Below are 20853 nucleotides of genomic sequence, written 5' to 3'. Positions count from 1 at the left end.
AAGGAGAAAATCAGAGGGTAGGTTTACAGTAAATAATCATGCTGCTGCAGAGCACGTACAGAAAGGACCCTTCAACAGCTCTTACCTACAGTAAATCAATGCTAATCTATTTGACTGTGATAATAATGGCTCGTCAGCAGATATAGTTTCTTTATTTGACTTGACTAGGACAATGACTAGGTAAAATTTATTTCCTATTACTAAAGCACGACAAAGATTAAAATTAATCCTTTGATGCCAGGGATTTCCCATTGGTAATAATGCACATACTGCATTAGAGTTCAATGCAGTTGCTAAGAGTAACTGGAAGGCTGAAAAATATCTGATGATGTCAAATATTAAGCCTGCATAATGTTATCTGAATTACACATGGAAGGAATGGTCTGAATTTCCCCAGATTTCCTTGGATTGCCCCGTCCTTTTTCAGCTTGTGCTGTGTGATTTTATAAATCTGTATCATCTGCTACTCAGACCTGAGTTGCTGTAGCATATGTGTTCTTCCTAAGTAAATTGACTGGGATTTTTTGTTGTCTTTAATCACAAGAAGCACTGGAATCTGAAGTATTATCCAATAATACCAGACCCATAACAGACCAGCGAATTTTACTAAATAGAGAGTTTTCATTTTAACTGAGCACAGTTATGAACACGTGCTTACTCAAAGCCGACTGTATCTGCTAGCCAGCAGTGTATGCATACAGTAACCTCATGCATCTGTCTGTGGAGGCAATCTGCATGGGCACGCTAGGCATTTGCAAATGCAAGTGTAACAGCACTATACAGGGTCCATCTTTTAATTTTAGTCTTTAAAAGTAATTATAAAGATAGTTTATTGTTATAGGGGATAGCTCTAACCTTTGGCATTGCTAACAGGATAGGAAAATCAGATGAATTGGATGAGGTTTGATTTCAGTATTAAGAACAACTAAGTGAACTGCTTGGACTTAGTGGATGCTATCTGAGAAAAAACTTTGAAATATGTACAGCTCCAAATATATGAATCAATTTTGTGTTGCTAACTTTGAAAACCAGTGTTAATACTGATCTAAAGCCCACTGGCATTTATCAGTCTTTTTATTGACTTCCACGGCATTGGTTCAGTTCTGTCATTCCTCATGTATGTAGAAATGACTACTGAAAAACTCTGCTCTGTTAATTTTGAATATGCACTTACATGCATTTTTAACAATATGAAGAAGAAATGAAAATATCACTGATCTAAATAAGACTTTCAAAATTAAATGGTAAATCTATTTCTTTTCTGTTCACCTGAATGGCTCTCTTTCTACATTACTCTGTGCTCTTTTGATTTGTTTTCCAGGATATTGGCTGTCCTTCCTGAAGATATATAGTTATATTTTCATTAGTAGAATAAAGTCTAGCTAACAATGTTGTGAATGAAATTAGAGGCAACTTAATATAAACTGTGCTCCCATCTGCTGCCTGTAAAATAGTATTAAATGTTTGTTTGATCAATACGTACTATTTCCTGTGTACAATGTTATTTAGACTGACTGTCCAAATTTAAAATGATTTATGTAGATTATTATTTTCCATTCCCTGACTAGATTAGTTGTAAGGTTAAACCCAGTTCAACTGGCTAGATAACGTCATGGACTACATGCATATGTATAATTAAAAATATATTATTTTGCTTTATATATAGGTATTTCCTCTCAGTGAGGCCTACAGAAACTTTACAGGAGGTCTAGAGAAAAGTTAGTTTGATAACTAGGAGACTGTTGCATGAAATCTGGACTGGCTGGTACTATGTCCTTAATCAAAATTGGTGGCTTCTTGTCTGAAGTAAGAAATGGAATTACTTATGGTGAGGTATTGGTTTGAGAGGAGGTAAGTTAAGAGATAATCAATATTGAGTAAAAAGTTACAAAGCAAGGACTGTAAACAGTAAATGGAGTTTAAAATGATGTCTATTTGAATGTTCTTGCTTTACAGAGCCATTAATTAGTGAAACACAAGACCAGATGATTACAGCACAACAGAGATGTTTAGTTAAACACATTGCCTACCTCTTTTCCTATCTGTCAATATAAAAGGTCAAATTTTGCCCAGATTTACATAAATGCAGCATCACTGAACTCATTTGCTGCCCTTAGTCATACGAGGCAATTCCACAGATAATGAATTTTTCTGTTTCATGAAAAAAATAAGAGATAGTCAAGACCTTGACTGAAAGCCCACTAGAATCAATGAAAGCCTTACCTTTGACTATCGTGTGCTTTGAATCAAAACCTATATGGCTGTGAAATATCCTTAAGGTATGGATCACATCAACCACGTCATGTTTGGATCGTAGGTATGTTGGAAATTACATAAATATGAAGAAAATGCCAGTCTATAAAGTTATCAAATATGATAGTTTTTTTTCATAAATGATAGCAATACCTCCTTATTTATAAATAAAAGAGATAATCTAACAATATAAAAATTAAATAAGTTCTGATAATATATGACTTTATGACTCATTTTTTAATACAGATGTGGGAAAATTTTACTGGAACGTACTTTCAATTCTTGGTTGCTTATATCCTACCGATTCATTGAATAATTACATTTATAATACCAGAAAGTGTGTATGTTTGGGGAGGTGGGGGTAAAGAAAGGTTTTCTTACAATAAGAAAAAAAAAAAAAAGCATTTTTCCCTTTGTTCATAGCTGCTCCTAGTGGTTAAAGTTTGCATTCTTTTAACTATAAGATGAGAAAACATTTTAAATGTAACATTACAAAACAAGGAAATGCAAAGTGATTTGATTTAGAGAACAGACTAATTTTGTGTTTCTTGATAATTCAAGCAGAGAATTATTTTAAAATATCATTGCAGGTAACGTCAAAAGAAAGTAGGTGCTTTGGCATATGTAAGATGGAAAAAAGAGGGTATTCCTAAAAGAGGAATGTACATCAATGAAAGGCATCAATAAATAAAGCACTTTTTCATATGTAAATGGGAATTTATAAAGTAAAGAAGGTATTGTTTTATAAATAGTGAGATAATATTCTTGAAAAAGGTTACCAGTGATTACATAAGTTATCTCTTCCATAAAGAAATTTAGAGCTCATAGTTGCTCTTTTCATTAAAAAGGCTTTTCATCTAGTCTCATGCAGAAAGCCAAGCTCTGCATTTTAATTAGAGATAATAAATAATTATATCACTTAGGAAACTGAAACTGTTAAAGTCGTTTTGTGACGCTGTATAGCTATAAATCTCTCTAAATATATAGGTATATACATTCAGCTTTTGAATCACAGATCATATTAAAGGAGATAATAGCTATATAAATATGAACGATATTCAGGGCCTTTTGACAAAGGGTAAAATACCTTTATATACTTGCAGCAAAATAAAGCATCTTAAATTCTGACCAGCCTGACCAAAGTGTTAACTGGCCTCGCTATATATGCAAAAAAGATAATAACAACCCCTTCCCCCCCAAAAAAATACAACAAACTAACAACAAGAACAAACAAAAACAACTAAATGTCTGGTGACTGGATTTTAATTTAGCTTGATGTGAGCAAACTTGGATGAAGTCCTCCAAGAGCAAAAGTAAGGTATCGATTTTAATGCAGACACATCAGCTCCAAAGGCAATATTGAAACCTTCTTTCTCATTTGAGCTTTTCAGTGCAAATTCTTCTTCTTTTTATTATCACACATTGGGGCATCTTCCCTGCATGAAATTAGTGCACCAGAGTCAAGGGCAGAAAAAACCGCAGAGACAGACAGACTTCTCCAACTTATACACCCCACAGGGACCAGCTGACGTTGAAAAAGCAGAGAAGTGAGCCATTAAAGTACGGTTTGGGATTGACACTGACCTAGGCCTGCCATCCAGCATTGTCCTGCCATCTGCACAGACGTGAACTTTGCCTCTAAAATTTGGCTTCTCAATTAACATGTCCAGCTGGGGGGAGAATTCCGTCATTTGCCTAATATCATTATTGCCACTGCTCTGACATATTAATATTAAAAATATATGTGAACAGATCAAGGATTTGCCTAAGCACTTCTCTTTTTATTTCACATAATAGGCAGGAGGTGAAAGAAGACACAATATAATTTGAAAAGCATAACCCTGATTAGGCAGCGATTGGTACACAGCTAGAGCTTACATTTAAAAACATTTTCATTATTAGCAGTCTGTCAAATGCAACTCTTTTTTTTTTTTCTTTTGTTGTGAAAGTAGATGCAAGATCATGTGATGTTTTGAGGTTTCAGTAAACAGAAAATGATTTATATCTTACCAAGGTATTTGGAGAACAGACGTTTTAAGATAGTATTTTTGCAAGTGGACATTCTTTTTTAATTGGTGATTTTGTGAAAGCTAGACACGGGCTTCAGTTGCATCCTTATGGTATGTTGAAATCAGTGTCTTCTCTGGAAACTGGATTGGGCCTTAGGGTAATGAATGAGACATTAAATATTGGGAGTCAGGGAGACTGAAGATACAGTATATTTATAAAGCTTGGCACGATGCAGCTCCTTCAGAGCTCAAAAGATACTTTAAATGGATAACTAATAATAACGTTATATTTATTTCCAGTCCCCACTGGAGAAAATAACACGTTTTCCATAGCCTCTCCAACAGTATGTTGTATGCAATGTTGTGCTGTTTAAAAAATGCTTCTAACTTGAAGAAGTGACCTTGAAAATATTTGTATTCTGCCTGCCTCCAAGTTCTGGGTTGTTTTCAGCCATGAGCCTATAAACAAGTGTGTACTTGCTTACTTTTTATACCTGTGAGTAATCATATTGAACTCCCAACAACTTGTGAGTAAATCTAAGTATACCAATAACTGAACACATCTCTGCAAAATCCACAAGCTTCTTTAAAAATTACTCCCTTAGTGTGTTTGTAAAAGGTGGCAATTTTCAAAAACATCTAAGTTGCTCAGGCATACAAACATCAGTGGTTTTTAATCAGCCCCCTCACTACCTACTGTATATAGGCACTTCTGGAAAAAGAACAAACTATTCCTTTCACCACAATGCAAAGGTTTTCTCAGGTGTTTCCTCATAACTCCAACAGTCAAGGGTAATTCACTTCTCTGTTATAATGAAGCCTTTTGGAGCTAGATGAAACAGTGCAAATTTTCAGCTATTAATATGAGTCTTTGTATTGAATTTAATTTTTCCTGATCTTGTCTTAAATCAGTATCAGTGCAAAACATAGATGAGAACTGAGACTTCCATTAACAAAAGGTTCTGAGGTTTGAATAGTTTCTTTAAATGTATCGCATACTTCTATAATAACAAAATAGGGCTGTGCTGTCCCTTGTTGAAATATGCTTGTTTCTGATTTAATCTTAAATGAAAGAAATTCTACATCCTTAGATACTGGATGAAGTGGAATACCTAACTTACAGTAACTCATCTGTCTGTTAAGCTCTAAACAATAGATTTGTTCCCAAAGTTTTCCCATGCAGTGCATTAGTGATACTGTAACTTCTAAGAATGAGCATTTTTCCCCCTGGCTAATGCAAAGAATAAAGAACAAGAGAAAATAAAATAAAATAAAATAAAATAAAATAAAATAAAATAAAATAAAATAAAATAAAATAAAATAAAATAAAATAAAATAAAATAAAATAAAATAAAATAAAATAAAATAAAATAAAATAAAAAAAATAAAATAAAGTAAAATAAATAAAATAAAATAAAGTAAAATAAAATAAAATACAACCCCCCCCCCATCCTTTACACCCCCCCCACACACACACACACACCAGAATAGCTGCAGGAAGCAAATGTCTTTTAGATAGGGAGCAGAATATCAGCATTTCCAAGCTAACTGTAAGCTCTTGGAAGTTCACAGTGCTGCTGAGCACATGAAGTCAGAGACTGCAAGGAGATGGAAACAGCTGATAAACATGTGGCATGTTCCCAGTAGGCATTTTGTATCTCTGGGGTGTTTGTGTGTCCTCTTGTGACTTGAAATATTATGAGTCTTTCAAGCTGCTTTTAAATCTTGTTTTAAATACGGGTTTGCTCATGGGTCCCCTCTGTAAACTTGTCTCTCTGAAGAAGTTGTAAGGTGGACCAGTGGTAACATGACAGTGATCTGCTGCTGGCAAGGAGGTAGAACCTGATTTTTTTTTCACAAGTATGCAGGCTGGATATGTCCTCAGACAATAACCTCATCCTCTCCATGATTTCTTTTCCCTTCTCACTGAGAACAAATTTACCAGAAATACTTCAAGCTTGGTTTTACAGCATTTGCAGCTCTTTTCTCCCTCCAGTGTTGTTTTTCTTTGGGAGGTAGATGATATCCTTCTGTTGTTGGGTTTATTCCCTCTTGTGAAAAATAAATCTGTTTTCAGAAATGCTTCAAATACTTTCCTGCAAGCATTTCTGTCTTATGCCCCGAAGGCACTCTGAGCTGAGCCGATTTAAGGATTTTTGAAGGAGGACACTGGAAACGTTGATATACAATATAACTCTAAGGCACCTTTGTAAGCATATGCTAGAAATGGATTATGGCTTTTATTCTTTACTCACACTTCATCTTTCCAAATGTCTGATTACGATTTTCATCTGTTTATTTCAACATCACATAGTAGGCAAGAAGAACAAACGTGGATCGTATTTCTGCACCCAGCTTCTACTACTGTAATGTGATTGTGATCACACCATTAAGGTTCATATTTCAGAAATATGCAAGAATTTGGGTTTTGTGGCTCAGGTTGCCATGTCCTCAGTGGGTTTGAGCATCAATAAATGCAACTGAAGCTGTGAGAGCCCAGACTTCTGATATTCATCTCTATAGTAAAACTGCAGCCAAAATGACTGGAAATTTCTGAAAATGTTACTTGTATATTCTTGCTGTTCCCATTTGACTTGCTAAGCAAGATCCCTAATTATTTTATTGACACTGGTGAATTGGGCCTTAAAATTATTAGGAAAGTATTTAGGATGATTCAGTACTTTTACGGCATTCTTGGATCCTAGTACTTAGACATTTTTCGAATGTAAGTCTCATGTTTACTTTTATATGAACGTTGGCTCCTACTTATCAAAGCAATTCTTCAAAAAATCAGATAGTTGCATTTGGTATCTTCAGGTACTTAAATTCTGTTTAGGTATAAGGCCCGGATTATAGATGTTGGCTGAGAACTTTAAATTCTGCTTTTTTCCTTATTCATTGCTAAATGAGGTTGCAATGTTTTCTGTAGATATTTATACAAAAACCTCTGGAATATTGTGGGATAAGCAACATAAGGACAATGTGTCTATAGAAATGAGACCTCCAGAATTAATGGCAGTTACAAATGTTAAAAATTGAAGTGAAATCATCTGGTGAGGATCACATCTGAAGTTAGTTCTTAAAGTTTCATCAAGGTACTTATGATACATATGGCGTATATGTTACCCTACCAGTATATCTAAAGCCAGAGCTTTTTCTTTTCTTGATTCAGAGTCTTTACGATCTGTTACAGCTTAACAACAATTAACACATCTTCCTTCTTTCATAGGCAGTACTTATTCAAATAACACTGTTGACAGTTTCAAAGGCTGCAACTTCAAATTTTTTCTTCTTTAGAACATGAACCTCTCTGCCTTATTTTTATTAAATGGAAATACTACATAACTATTGCAAGGAGACTCGCATGGAAACTGGACCAGAAACATTAACCAGCTCAAATGAGAAATACAAACTAAAAAGCTGTCTGTCCATTTTGGAAACATGCAGATAATGTGTATGTCACTTGAAATTCACATGCATTTGGGATCTGCAAAGAAAAGTAATATACAGCAATGATATCTTTGATCATCGAAAGAACTCAGAAACATAGGAACTGTGTCGAGTGTGGTTATCATCAACCCATTTTCTATTCCCAGTGCACAAATCATTTCATGCATTCTACAACCCAAGCCACGATGCTGGGCTTCAAAAGCAATTTCAGCAGCAAAATAAGGTGCTTTTCTTCAATTTTCAAGCCATTTGTACGAGGTTAGTGTTGTTTACCCACCTGGTACACTGATATTTACATACCCCTTTAAAGAAAATTGGTAGGTATGATTTATGGAGTACTGTAAGAGCACAATTTTCCATGTAGTGCACCTAATCTGAAAGGGCACTTGCAAAGGTCACTCTGGCCATACAAATACCAAGTCTTCTCTTTGGAATAAGTTAGGATATTCATTTTTCTTGGAAAATGTCAGCAGTACCCTACTCCAGGGGTTAGTTTATGCAGATAAATGCATAAGCCTTTAATCTTAAGGCAAAAATACTCTACACAAATGTAAGAGAAGTCCATCTATCACTGTTAAGACCTGTAATTTGTTTTTATTTAAATCCCAAGCCAGGGCAGCCTGGGCAACAAAATTGTTAACATGGTAGCTCACATCTGAGCCAAGATTAAAGTATATAAACATACATCTGCTTTCAACCTGGGTGAACAATACACCATGTCTTCTGAAAGCCATAATCTGGATTTCGAGCATCTTCAATATCTGTTCTTGTTGTGCTACTGTGAAGTCTCAGAGTGCCTGACCCTAGCATGTTAAATTGTCCAGTAAGTGCACTGTGCATTTCCAGCATTTTATCTCTCAATGAAGAACAGTGACAAATGTTTTTATAGTAAACACACCATAACTTAAAAAAAAATAAAATTCATTTTCCAACTTCACACAAAAAGGACATAAACCTAAGAATTGCTTTAAATAATTCCAGTGCTATTTTTCATATAAAATATTGATTTATATATTTTTTTAATGTGGGGAATGCTTTATGGGTTATTTTTTTTCCAGTTATAATGGCCCATCTTAATCATTACTGGAAGTTGTTATTGACAACAAGAAATGCTTCCATCTTGGTTGTTAATCATATCCATGTGGGAAGTTGTTTTTACAGTTAGTTTTTCATGCCATGTTTTAAATCATGTTGCAGAATATTTTATAATGAGGAGTCTCAGCTTTATTTGAGCTCTCTCAATAGCCAGAAACAAAGAACATGATCTTAATGAGGTCTAGGAGATTTTTAAATGGAAATCATGTTGAAGTGCTTTTAAAAAGTGATGTTTCAAACATCTGAACTGGGGAAACTAATACATACATTTTTTAGAAAATGCTGGTCAGTAGTACTGAAATTTGTCAAGGTCTATAGTTTGCCATATATTTCATACTGCATAAGGATGATGGATATACTTGGTGGATCCAAGTCTATTGCTATTGTCCTCCCACTTATTTTTATGCCTATTTCAACAAGGAAAGGGTGATGGGATATATAGTGCTTCTGCATCGTTATTTCACATGAGCCATCTTAAAAGAGATCTGGACATCGTGCAATTTATTAAAACTACAGCAAATATATGTGGTTCAAACAAGGTGAAGCAATGAATTAGAAAGCTCCTCAGGACTTGATGATATAGAAAAGGTTGTTTTGGAAGAATAAGCCACTCTCGTGTAGCTGAATGTGCAAAACAGGACTTCTAAATGAAATTTTAATGCATATTTTTGTAAGCTATTTTTTTTTTCCCCTATGTGCCTCTTACCAGTTTTGTTTGCAAGGGATCATACAGGAACACCTCTGAAAGTAACCTACCTGCAATCTAATCCTTTCAAGTCCTTGCTCACCTTGGACAATATCCTGGCCCCCTAGAGTCAAGGTAGCATTCACCTGTGTGTGAAAAGATAGAGACTAACACTGTTTGATGCTTCTTAAAATAGGAATTGACCAGATAATAGATTGAACCACTTTGCTGGCCATGAATATGAATATCTGTAAGATGTTTTTAATTGCAGAGAACAAAAGGCAACCCCTTTTCTTTCTAGATTTGTAGATACTGTTGGGCTCATCTTTCCTTTGGTGCTTACTTTATCTGTACACTGTTTCATTTAGAAGCAATGCAGCCATGAAATGGAGATTAGCTGCAGTACCAGAAGCTCAATAGCTCTGTTAGCATATATTCAATAAGGTTAATTAATCTTGAAATAGCTCAGCTGTTTCTACAGGGTACTGAACTATATAGTAATATCCTAAGGAAAAAAAAAAAAGTCCTATACATTCACAACAGGTGTAGCAGAAGCAGACAGAAACAATTTGGGGACAGAGGTGCAGGTAGCCTTGTTACCACAACAGACAGTAATTAGGAATGTGTGAACCTGTGTGAAAGCTGTGTGAAAAGGACCCCACTCTTGTACTCAGACATGAGTCAACCAAAGAGCTGAAGTGCGTGAAAACACTGGCTTATAACCATTGTTTCATTTTAAACATTAAAAACAAAAACAAAAACAAAAACAAAAAACTACAGTAATGATCTTTTATAGGCTTTGAAAAAAGGACATTTCTCAGAATTTTTTTTAGGTCGATCTGTTGTATTTTTCACCTCATTAAAACAAAATCTAATAGACGGAAATGAAGTCCTTCCACAGAAGAATGTAATACTGGTCAAAATAAACAGTTTATTTTTCTTTATACTAATACTTCTGAAACTGATTTTACTAATACATTCTGAAAATGATACTATTGCAGGATCTAAAAGTTTTGGTATGGATCATGTTGAAATCTTCTTCAACATCTCCATATTGCCATTAAAAAAGTAACACAAACTGGATGAGATTCCAAACAGGCGATTAGTTTGCCATTGAAGCATAACCAATGCCTTGACTAAAACAAGCAAACAAGCAGTCAAACATGTTAACATAATTTTCTATCATTTCTTTTTGATGTGGATTGGATGGAAAAAATCTGGGATGCAAGCCATGATGTAGATTTTCAAAACTGATTAACATTTTTGGACAGTGGCAGCATTTTCTGTGGTCGCGTAATTTATTTTAAGCTAAAATTGATTAGTGTTTTTTTTTTTTTTTTTTTTTTTTTTAATGTGCACCAAAATTGCTATGCAAATTGACATAAATGGAGCCATGAAATGATGGTAAAAACACAAACCATAGCAAAATGTAAGCTCAATCTAGTGAAGGCCAGTCAATATCGCACTGTATGTAAGATGACTGAATAGTTTTCCTTGTTTTTAGATTAGCTATTTATAATTGTTAAACACTTCTCACAATGTGTAAAATGGTTAGCATGTTTGTGGAAGAAAGGTTGTTTTGTTCATTGTCATAACATTAATCATGGATAAATTCACTTTAATTCTAACGTGGATGTAACATATAATTCCATAGAAATTCCACTGTAGCCTAATGTTAATGTCCACTTACTTTAATGTTTCAGTGACTTCAAGAATTGTCATTGCAAATGTTCAGTCAAACCCATCTGACTACTAGTAGAAATGAATTGTATTTTTACAGCTCTTTGACTTCTTCTCTATTTCCAATACATAAAAACAATCCATACAGAAACTATGTTCCTTTGGTGTTATCAAGCACAAACAGAAAGTTAAGGAGTGAGTCATACCAGGGCAATTCTCAAAAGAATGGGATCCTTCAAAGGTCAGCTTTTCTTGCTCGTCAATTGTTGACATTTAAGCATTTATTTCAGACGTAGCTGATAATGTTTTCTGAGATAGTGTGGAAGAATTGCTGTGGTGGTATGCAATTATGAGCATAATGAAATGCAAAAATGCAAATAAGGTGGTACGTGCCAGTCCTTTGGAGTGCCTTTTGTCAGAATTGCAGGCACCATGAGACTTTGATAGATACCATGTCAGTACTCATTGCTAGAGCTGTGATATCTTTTAAAGAAGCATCTCCAACATGTTATCACTGGATGCTAATTAGAAGTAACCTTTGAAGATGAAAAATCCAGAGGTCATATTCTGTAAACTCTAAAAACAGCATCGAACTAATTGTGTCAATATCATTTTGCTGCAGAAGCCAGCATTACCCTTTTTTATGCTGCATTTATACATCAAAACTGTAATACTCTGTTCAGTGATACTTGTCATCCCTTCTGCCCTACAGATTTTTTTTTCACATGGCTATATCTGAAGCACTGAAGGATCTGCATTTCTGGGTAAACCATGTAGATACACTATTCTTGCAATTTTCTTTAGGAGCTTTGTGAAGTCTTCATAACTCAGGATAGCGTTAGATCAGAGAAAGACCAGTTGGATATGATAAGCCAAATACACTGAGGCTGAAAATCAAAAGAGCAAGTGTCAAAGTGGAGTAATGAAGCAATGGGGTAGAATGCCTTGATAGTGCTAAGATAAGATGTGAACTACTTGTAATTTTTTTTTTTTTTTTTCCGCATGATGTAGTTGCCTGTAATAACTGGGACATGAATTTGCTGAATTAGAAGGTGCTTTCTAGTTCTGTGTCCTATGTTCCTAAAAAGTACTGTACTTTCATAGTCGTATACAATAACTGCTATACTGTTAAGATGGAAGTAAATATATTTTATACTTTACACTAAAATGATATTGATCATGGAGCATGCTGGTCTGTTAGCAATGGTCTTCCAAAACAGATGCTTTAAATTTAGCATTTGAATCATTTCATTAATTTTGGCACCCACAATTGCACACTGGAATGACTCCCTACAAAGGGAGGCATTTGAGTTCACTGCTGGTTTGGTGCCAGTATTTCAGCCCATCAGAGAATTAATCTCAAAATTCTTGACGGTTATACCACTTTACAACATTGGTACAGATAATCTTTTGCTTCTTTGGTAGTTTAAGTGAGGATGACCTGAAAATAATAATTAAAAAGCTGTATCCATGGAGTTCTGCCTGTCAGAGAAGGAGAACTCAGGCATATGAAATGTTCACATTTTGTGTGACTTCGGCTAGCTGGGTTCACTGTTGCAAATTCAAAACACATTCAAATGTCAGACCCAGAGCAGAAATGCAGGTAGATGTGAAATAAAAATGTAAAACAAAAGGAGAAAGTACTTTAAAACAGTGGATTGACTTAATGAGTCCTTATACCAGTTAGCTCTTTTAATTCTCCTAGAATCAGGGATGAATCAGTTCCTCAAATGATTTCTTCAAAAACTGTTTCTATTGCCAAGTGTTCCTGTGAAACTCAGAAGAAAATTCCAAAGGCAAAAATAGTTGTTCAACAGCCACCGAAAAAAGGGGCATGTTGAGCTTAATTGCATGGAATAGCTACAGCTGTCAATACTTTATTCTCTTTTGCAGCATGTAATGTATTCAGATTTTAATTTTTTGACGTGGAAACCTTAAAACAATTAGAATATTTTCTCTGTTTGTGGGTTGTTTTGCATACAACGTATATCAGCTTTGATGTTATTTCACTAGGGAGATAGTTGTCAGTCCCTGTGTATAGTTTATTCCATAACTTTTTATGTGGTTTTCTTTTATGATGCTCTCTCAGATATAAAGCTACTGTACTTTGGCTACCAACTTAATCAATTCTCATTATAATTATACTCAGCATATTATAAACTTTGTATCACACTCAAAATTACTTGCCCCTAGGGAATGATGTTAATAAGAATATGAAACAGATCTCAGGCAAAACTTCTGTCTCTCATGTTTCTTGCAGATTTAATTTTTAGAGGGCTATCTTTGTCACTTATAAAATAGAAGATGCTACATTCTGAAAACTCCTTTCTCACTCTGTCTTTCATATTTGCCTGTGATAGATTCCAGTCATCAGCTAAGCCTCCCATGTGTTATGATAATGTAAGTGATAATAATTTTTACCATCACTGCAAGATTGTTTTGCCTCTGTCAGCAAAACTTGTCTGTAATATAAAAGCTCTATTATACCAGGAATCACTATATGATTTAAAGCAATCAACATGTACCTGATCCTTCAGCCCTATTCTCAGCAACATCTTGGTAAAGTTTAGCTTATACAGTTGGTAAACTAAAAAGGTATAGGGTGAAATCCTCGGTGAATTCTATGGCAAAATCCATTCACTTACTTGTGTTTGCAAAGTTTATTTACAGTTGCCTAAATGAAAGTTCTAAAATTCAAATATTTTTACTGCCTTACCTTCCAGTACCTCATTTCCCTATCAAATTATGACCATGGTAAACACCTTTAGTTAACATTTGGCCTGCGTAAGGATCACTGCTCTGTGTTATGGGCCAGAGAGGGACACCATGAACCAGGGCATCCTTGTCTTGGATCTGTGTCTCACCACAGTAGATTTCTAAATATACCAGTTTGGTTCTGTTACTGGGTGTAGAGACACAAAGTCCAGCCTGTGCCTCATTCTGCCAATTTTGTTTCTCATCCAGAAAAACATGAGCATCTGCCAGGACTGGGTTCATGAGGAGTGATTCCGTTTTGGAACTTACTGCATTTATTGGTGGCTTAATGACATTGCAGCAAGTAAAATTAATGCTTAAGCTTAATTCAGGACATGAGAACTAGAAGAATATTTCTAGCGGAGACACATACTCTTAACAAAACTCTAAAAAGCTATGTGCATGCAATGCTTGTATTTGGTCTAGTAGTCTGTGTACAGATTTCCTCACAGTTATAAGAGGGCTGATTATGATTATTTTCCAGTGAAACAGGCTCCACCCTGATTCTACATCTACTACCCAGCTGATTTGATATTTTCATGTGACATATAGTTTGAGGGAAAAGTCTGGAGATGTTGCAAATCATTTGTCTTCTTCAGAAAGGGTGGGAACAGTATGATTCATTTTCCTTCATTACCACTGAAGCTTACAGGTGTTTTTGTCATGCTGCTGCTAGGATGTGATAGATGCAAAATCTAGGAACAAAGTTGGTAGCTTACTCTTATCACAGAGTACTTTTTTTCCTGTAGTGCATCCCTTTTCTTCTAGCTGTCTTAGCAACACAAAAGAAAACACCATTAGGAAGGCATATTTGGACCCAGAGCATTCTTTCCTTGAGAGCATAAGAAGTCATCTCTCAGCCTGGGTTTCTTAAGAATTAGACTTTTGGTCCATACAGGGTAGGAGAACATAAAACTGAAATGAGTATGACCTATTTCTTCTGTGAGGAGCCAAATATACCGTTAGTTGATATATTTGCATTTAATGGGTGTTAAACCACTAAATTTATTTCTAAGAAGAAGGGGATGTGGCTACCGTGGCATTCACCTATGCTATAGTGGCATCCCAAAAATGTGCTCGTAATGAAAAGACAAACATCTCCAACTTACACTGCTGAGTCTGAGTCAGTTAAGATAAACTTGGCATGGTTTTTTATCTGTTCAGACCAGGCTACTTTTCAAAGCTGTGTTTATAATTCCCATCACCTGAAAAAGTTCAGATCTACATTTTAATTGAGAAAGAGCCCAACATCACACATACTCGTATAAATATTTTAAATCCTTTAAAATCTTGTTATTCAACACAGTCAAAGTAACCCAGGCAAAAGAAAGGTTACAGACTACATTTCCCAGCATCCCACAGAGGTAAAGGCACAGGCTCTTAACTGTTCTCAGGTGTAAATGCACAAGTGTGGGTGCATGACTAGAGTATTAAGGGTGTGTTAGAGGTGGTGGTGGGTTGTTGGGTCCAGTGGTTCATATGCAGATGTGTGATTCCATTACGTCTGTGTGAAGGTACCTTTCTGGCCACAGCGATATTTCTTTTTTTGATGTTTAATTGCTTCATTCAGTATCTATTTTCCCTTTAATTAATGCTTTTGCTATTACAACAGCCATAAACCCAGAAGCTTTTTAAGGTATCCCTTTTACACCTGCTGCTCTGTGTTTTACTGTAAGCTTTGTGTATGTTCTGTGCTATATTAAAACAACAACAAAAAAAAGCCCTGCTGGTGGTTGTAATGGAGTCATGCACCTGTGTGTGCAGGTACTGGCAGTGACCTGTGTTTCTGGTGCCAGGTATTTCTACCCTATGGTCTAGGCAGTTAGTGAACACTGTAATTATAGTAAGCTGTTGCATCCCAGTAAGTATTAAGTGGTGTGCTAATTAATCTTGCATGCCACGTGGAGAGAGAGAGACACACACACCCTTCTGTGTGCTGTGAGCAGTTATACCGGGGGGTGGTGGCTCCAGTGGGGGCAAGAGGAGAATGCTTAGCATCAGCTCTTTGAAGAGTTTACTTCCTTACTGGGTTCCCTTGCCTTGGTGTTAGGAGGAAATGAGAACATGTCTTAGTTCATCCAGCTCAGATGTGGCCCAACTGACCCAACTAGTGCTGCTGGCACTGCATGAATTTCTACCTCTGGATTCTCCAGTGTAAGCAGCCAATTTATAGTTCCTTATTCTGCTGATGGGGGAAGCAGTTCTTTGTGCCCTTTATGCCCCACTCATAAAAGTCTGGACTTAATTCGGCCCATGTGAATTAGGCCTGTAAAAACAAAAGGCAGGTGATGTTTGCAACACCAGGCTCACTGAATAAATCAGCTCTCTCTCTATTTTTTTTAATATGTTAATGTCATACAGTGAGTCTAAAGTAAAATCCTCATTAATGAAGGAAAAATAAAGCGCCTCATGAACTGTATGCCACAGCCATACATGTGACGCTCCTCCACTTTATTAGCCTGCTGCTGTATCTCACTAGTGATCTCAGCCTGCTGAGCTGGGTTGCCCGTTTGTTCCCTGGGATGGGAGGGTAATTAGTTCTCCATGCTGGCTGTGTCCTGGGCCTCTCCTGAGCAGAAGCTGACAGCCATGTGTAGCATTGTGATGTGGAATACTGGTCATTAGGGACAGAGCTGAGATTACCTATCTTATTTCCTTTCTGACCTATGGTCAGAACTGAAGCACAGTCCCTGAGGTGAAGGGCTTTTGCTTTGTACCTAACACTTCCATGCTAACTAGTTTCCTCAGAGCTGGCACCTTAGGGAGACAGCAAATCCAAAATAAACATCCTAACTAACATGAGTAATGTGAATGAAATGGCCCTCTCTGTACAGAAATGCCCTTTGTCATTTATGGTTCGTGTTACCAGGGTGGGAATCAGAGAATTCAGTATGTGTATTTTGACATATTCTTGCATGTGAGGGACAATTTTAGTCATGTGTCCGTATGCTTCACACTGGTTTCCTGGTGTAATTCCAGAAGAATTAAAAAAATCATGCAGATGTCAACAACTGCTTTTTTGCTGTAAAAAGACCATATCAGGGACTAATTCTTCCCTACTACTGGAAATCCCAGAGTGTTACTGAATTAGACAGGATTCTATGAGTGTAGGAAAAAGGTGTCATGAACTGAGATTCCCAGTGGTAATATCACTGTGCCATCCTTATATTCACTGGTAGTCACGAGCATTGACTCTGACCTGGAGAGGCCTTCTTCTGCAATGCAACAGTGGATATGGAGGCTGTATAAAGAGGGAGGCAACCAGTGAAGCAATGAGATGGCATCAGGGACCTGAGGGGAGTAGAAGGAAAAGAAAAAGGACAGTATGTCAGGCTTCTGGAAAGAGGGGCCCAGGGTATCACTGAGCCTGTCCAGAGCAGGTAACATGGCTTCTCTATAACGGTGCTCTCTTGACTTCCTGTGGAACTTCCTGGGACTAAGGAAGTCTTACCTATACCATTGTAGGGGATAGACATCAGTCAGACTTGCTTGATAATTGGAGGAAAAAAAAAAAAAAAAAAAAAAAAGTATTTGAGATTTAAAGAACAAAATGTAAAGGAATCTTTTTTTTTTTTTTTTCATTACCAAATTTACAGTAGTGTCATGTTCTGTGAGTATGGAAGACAGACATACATAAACAAACATGAGATCGGTTCTTAAAACTGCTAGAACTGTCATTAAAAACATGTTCGTTTGCTTGAAATTTACATTCAGCAAATATTTATATAATACAAGATTTTTATCTCTGTATCTATACAATTTATGTAATACAGTGTACTTGATTAGCTAACATTAGTTTAAATTCTTCATGGTATTCACCAATTTCATAGCAGCGACTGTTTTGTCACAATCCAGTATGTTATTTTACAGCTGGCTTCTACCACTGCTGGTAGGTAACTATGTGATATATAACTTGCAAGCAGCCCTGCTGTTTGTTACTGGCAATTAATTTCTCTGGTGCCTTTCTTCCATTCAGACCAGGCCTTTATGTTCTAAATCCAGCTATTCTAATACTCCCCACTTCTGCTGTGTAGAAAAGACTCAGACTGACAGATTATCGCAGGGCAGTTAAGCATGTAATTGCTCAAATGAGTTAAAATCCCTTCAAATATCTGTCTTTGTACCTCATCACACCACTTCATGGACTCAAATATTTGACAATTGATGAAGATAAACTAAAAGGATCTTCATTAGCTACCAACCACCGTGACAAGCTTCTTTCAGCTAAAGGCTGGTGAAGTTTGGGACTTATTATCTACTTAAAAACTGCAGGAAAGCAGAAAAATACTCCAGTGTATTTTAGACTAGAGAAAACTAGAAGCTTACATGGTTGTTGGGGTCAAACAAAGCCATGGTTTGCTAATCTAGAGCTGTACTTGTCAAAAGTATGCAGTAAAATACTCGAGGAAATTTACAGGATAAAAATATAAAGGAAATACCTGAAGTTTCTGTAGCAGCAATAACAACAACAAAATACCCCTCCCAGTTAATGGTAAATACAGTGTTCATATTCATTACAATGTAAGTGTTCATCATAAATGCTTTATTTTCTCATTTCCTGCATAGAAAAGAATGGGTTTTTTGAGCGCTAAAAAATGTATGCCACCTGTACAAAGGTAGATATTTGATCTAACATAAGGTGAAGTGGTATGAACAGATAAGACTATATTCATCAGAAAATGCTGAGACACAGCTGCACTTCAGGTTTTGTAAACATATTTTAACACATTGATTACATTTGTACCAGTTCAGTGTTTTGCACCATAGGAGTGCCAGTATTTTGAACGAGTTCTGCAATGTTTTGCCACAGCTGCACAGACGCATACAGCAGACATTTGTATGTAGTAAACATTTTATAAAGTTGTGTATTGTATAGAATTAGGCCAGTACAGTAAAGTGCAATGACATAGACATAAATAACCAGAAAGCAGTAAGGATTTTTTTTTTTTTTTTTTTTGAGGCTGTTATAGAATACAGCACTGTAAGGCATTTTCTATCCTGTGTGCTCTTAAGCTGCAAGTAGTAAATAGTATTTTCTGTTACAGGTATGATTTTTTGTCCTTAGAGTACTATTCCAACATGGAGAAATCTGGCATGTGCAGTCTCATAGATCACTCATGGGCTACAAATAATAGTGGCATCCATTCATAGCCTGAACCAGGCAACTGAAGAGTCTTTATAAAACATGTTTGTTCTCATTTTTCTTGAAAATAAGTAGTTTGGAACAGGCAGGTGACACTTTACCACATTGTACTTCAGAGGTGTTCCTGCCCCTGTGAGATTGCTCACAGGCTGTGCTCCCTCAGGGGTGCTGTCAGGGGTGCTGTGCTACAGCTTAGGGACCTCCACAGCTTCCCCCCATAGCCACAACATTCCTCTGAGAGCACACTTCCAACTATGTCCCTAGGCATGGTTCCTTCCATGTCTTGCCCTTGTTTGCTTCATAATGCACCTCTTCCTCTGGGCCTTGCTGTATGGCGCAGGCCTTGCCTCACAGCCTCAGCCACATCCAGCTCCAGCGCAGGGGCTCGCTGACAGAACAGGGTGCGGCCAACACAAGGCAGTTTCTGGTGGTGTTTAACACGGTACCTGTGACCAAAACAGGGCTTTTTATACCAAATAGGACTGCTAAACTCCATTAGATCAGGATTTGCAGTGTTGCTGTAGTGGGGATATGTTACCAAAAATGTCTAAGGGGAAAAAAAAGAAAAAATTCTAGTCACACATGTCTTGGTAAGGCCTCGCTTCATTATGTTTTTACCCTTCTCTATCAAGTCTATTTAGGTGGGAAAAGAAAACTGTTGTGGGCTGGAAGGCTCTTCTACAGTATGTTAGATAATATTTAAAATGATTCATGTGGTGATAGATTTTGGGACAGTACTGGCAACAGACCTCTGATTCTGTTAAAATGGCGCAGCTTTGACAGGCTTTCTTCTGCTTCACCTCATGGCTGAAGAAAGTGAATCCTTTACCTGTAGCTGGAAATTTGACTTGTTGTATTTTTATCTACCACATGACATTAAATATACTACTTCACCTTTTCAAATGTGTTTCAAACAGTATGATACCATAAAAGCTTGTGTCTGCATTAGATGTTTCACCTCATTACATTTAAAAATGAAAATAAACAAAACAAACAAGCAAACAAAAAATTCATTTTTTATTTTTCCCAGGTCCTACCACATTCTGGGGATCTGAGTGACCAGGGTATAGCTCTCCACTCCTTTATTTTCCTTGAGACAAAGCTTGAAGTGTTCTGTGAAGGAAGAATCGTACTTGATTCCCTCAGCTCATAGTAAGTTGAACTTTAAGCTTTCTATTGAAGTTAATCACACTTTCTCTCATGAGTGAAAATGTTTTTAACATGAAACAATACTCCGCTGAGGCTTGACAAACTATATTTTAATTGTAATTGATTTATACCAAAAGATAAAATGAGTTAATTAGGGCATGCTATCAGAATTAGTGGCAAGGGAAATACTTTATACAGCTGGCAGGTAGGGGGTAGGAGACAAGAGATTTTAAAAGGGAATAGGACATTGGCATTTTTTAACCTCACAGTGCTGAACTGGGTAATGAAAATATTGTACCTATGGCTTTTGCACAGCATGAGTGTGTGGATTTTCTGTAGTATGGAGTATAGATGGAGGTTGAAACCAGTCCAAAGAGATTAAATTGGATTTGTTGTAGTGGTATGCCTTTGTGTGATATGGATAGCTTTTCATTATTGTTATATCAATGAGATAAAAATTCTTCTTTGATCTCAGAGATTTCAGATGGTATAAAGTTATGTTCTGGTTCTGTAAGGCTGTGAAGCTGAGCAGGTACTATGCAAGAGAAGTAAGCTTCAATAACAGTCTCTTAGTTATTGGTAATGTTTCTGGTCATATTGACAAGTTCCATTTCAAGCTGTTGTAAGCAGGTGTC

The 20853-nt window shown here is 36.3% G+C and overlaps 1 long non-coding RNA gene across 2 annotated transcripts in view; it reads left to right on the top strand.

The window, feature by feature from the left end:
• Window positions 1-20853, top strand: part of LOC137863277 (uncharacterized) — a 398617-nt gene that overhangs the window by 112847 nt on the left and 264917 nt on the right. For both annotated transcript variants that reach the window (XR_011100830.1, XR_011100831.1), the window contains exon 4: window positions 20100-20221. This is a non-coding gene — a long non-coding RNA (uncharacterized lncRNA). The remainder of the gene's footprint in view (window positions 1-20099; window positions 20222-20853) is intronic.

Source organism: Anas acuta, chromosome 12 (assembly GCF_963932015.1).
Source record: "Anas acuta chromosome 12, bAnaAcu1.1, whole genome shotgun sequence".
Lineage (NCBI taxonomy): Eukaryota > Metazoa > Chordata > Aves > Anseriformes > Anatidae > Anas > Anas acuta.
The sequence above is the reverse complement of the archived record's forward strand: the minus strand, read 5'-3'. Positions and strand labels throughout refer to the sequence as shown.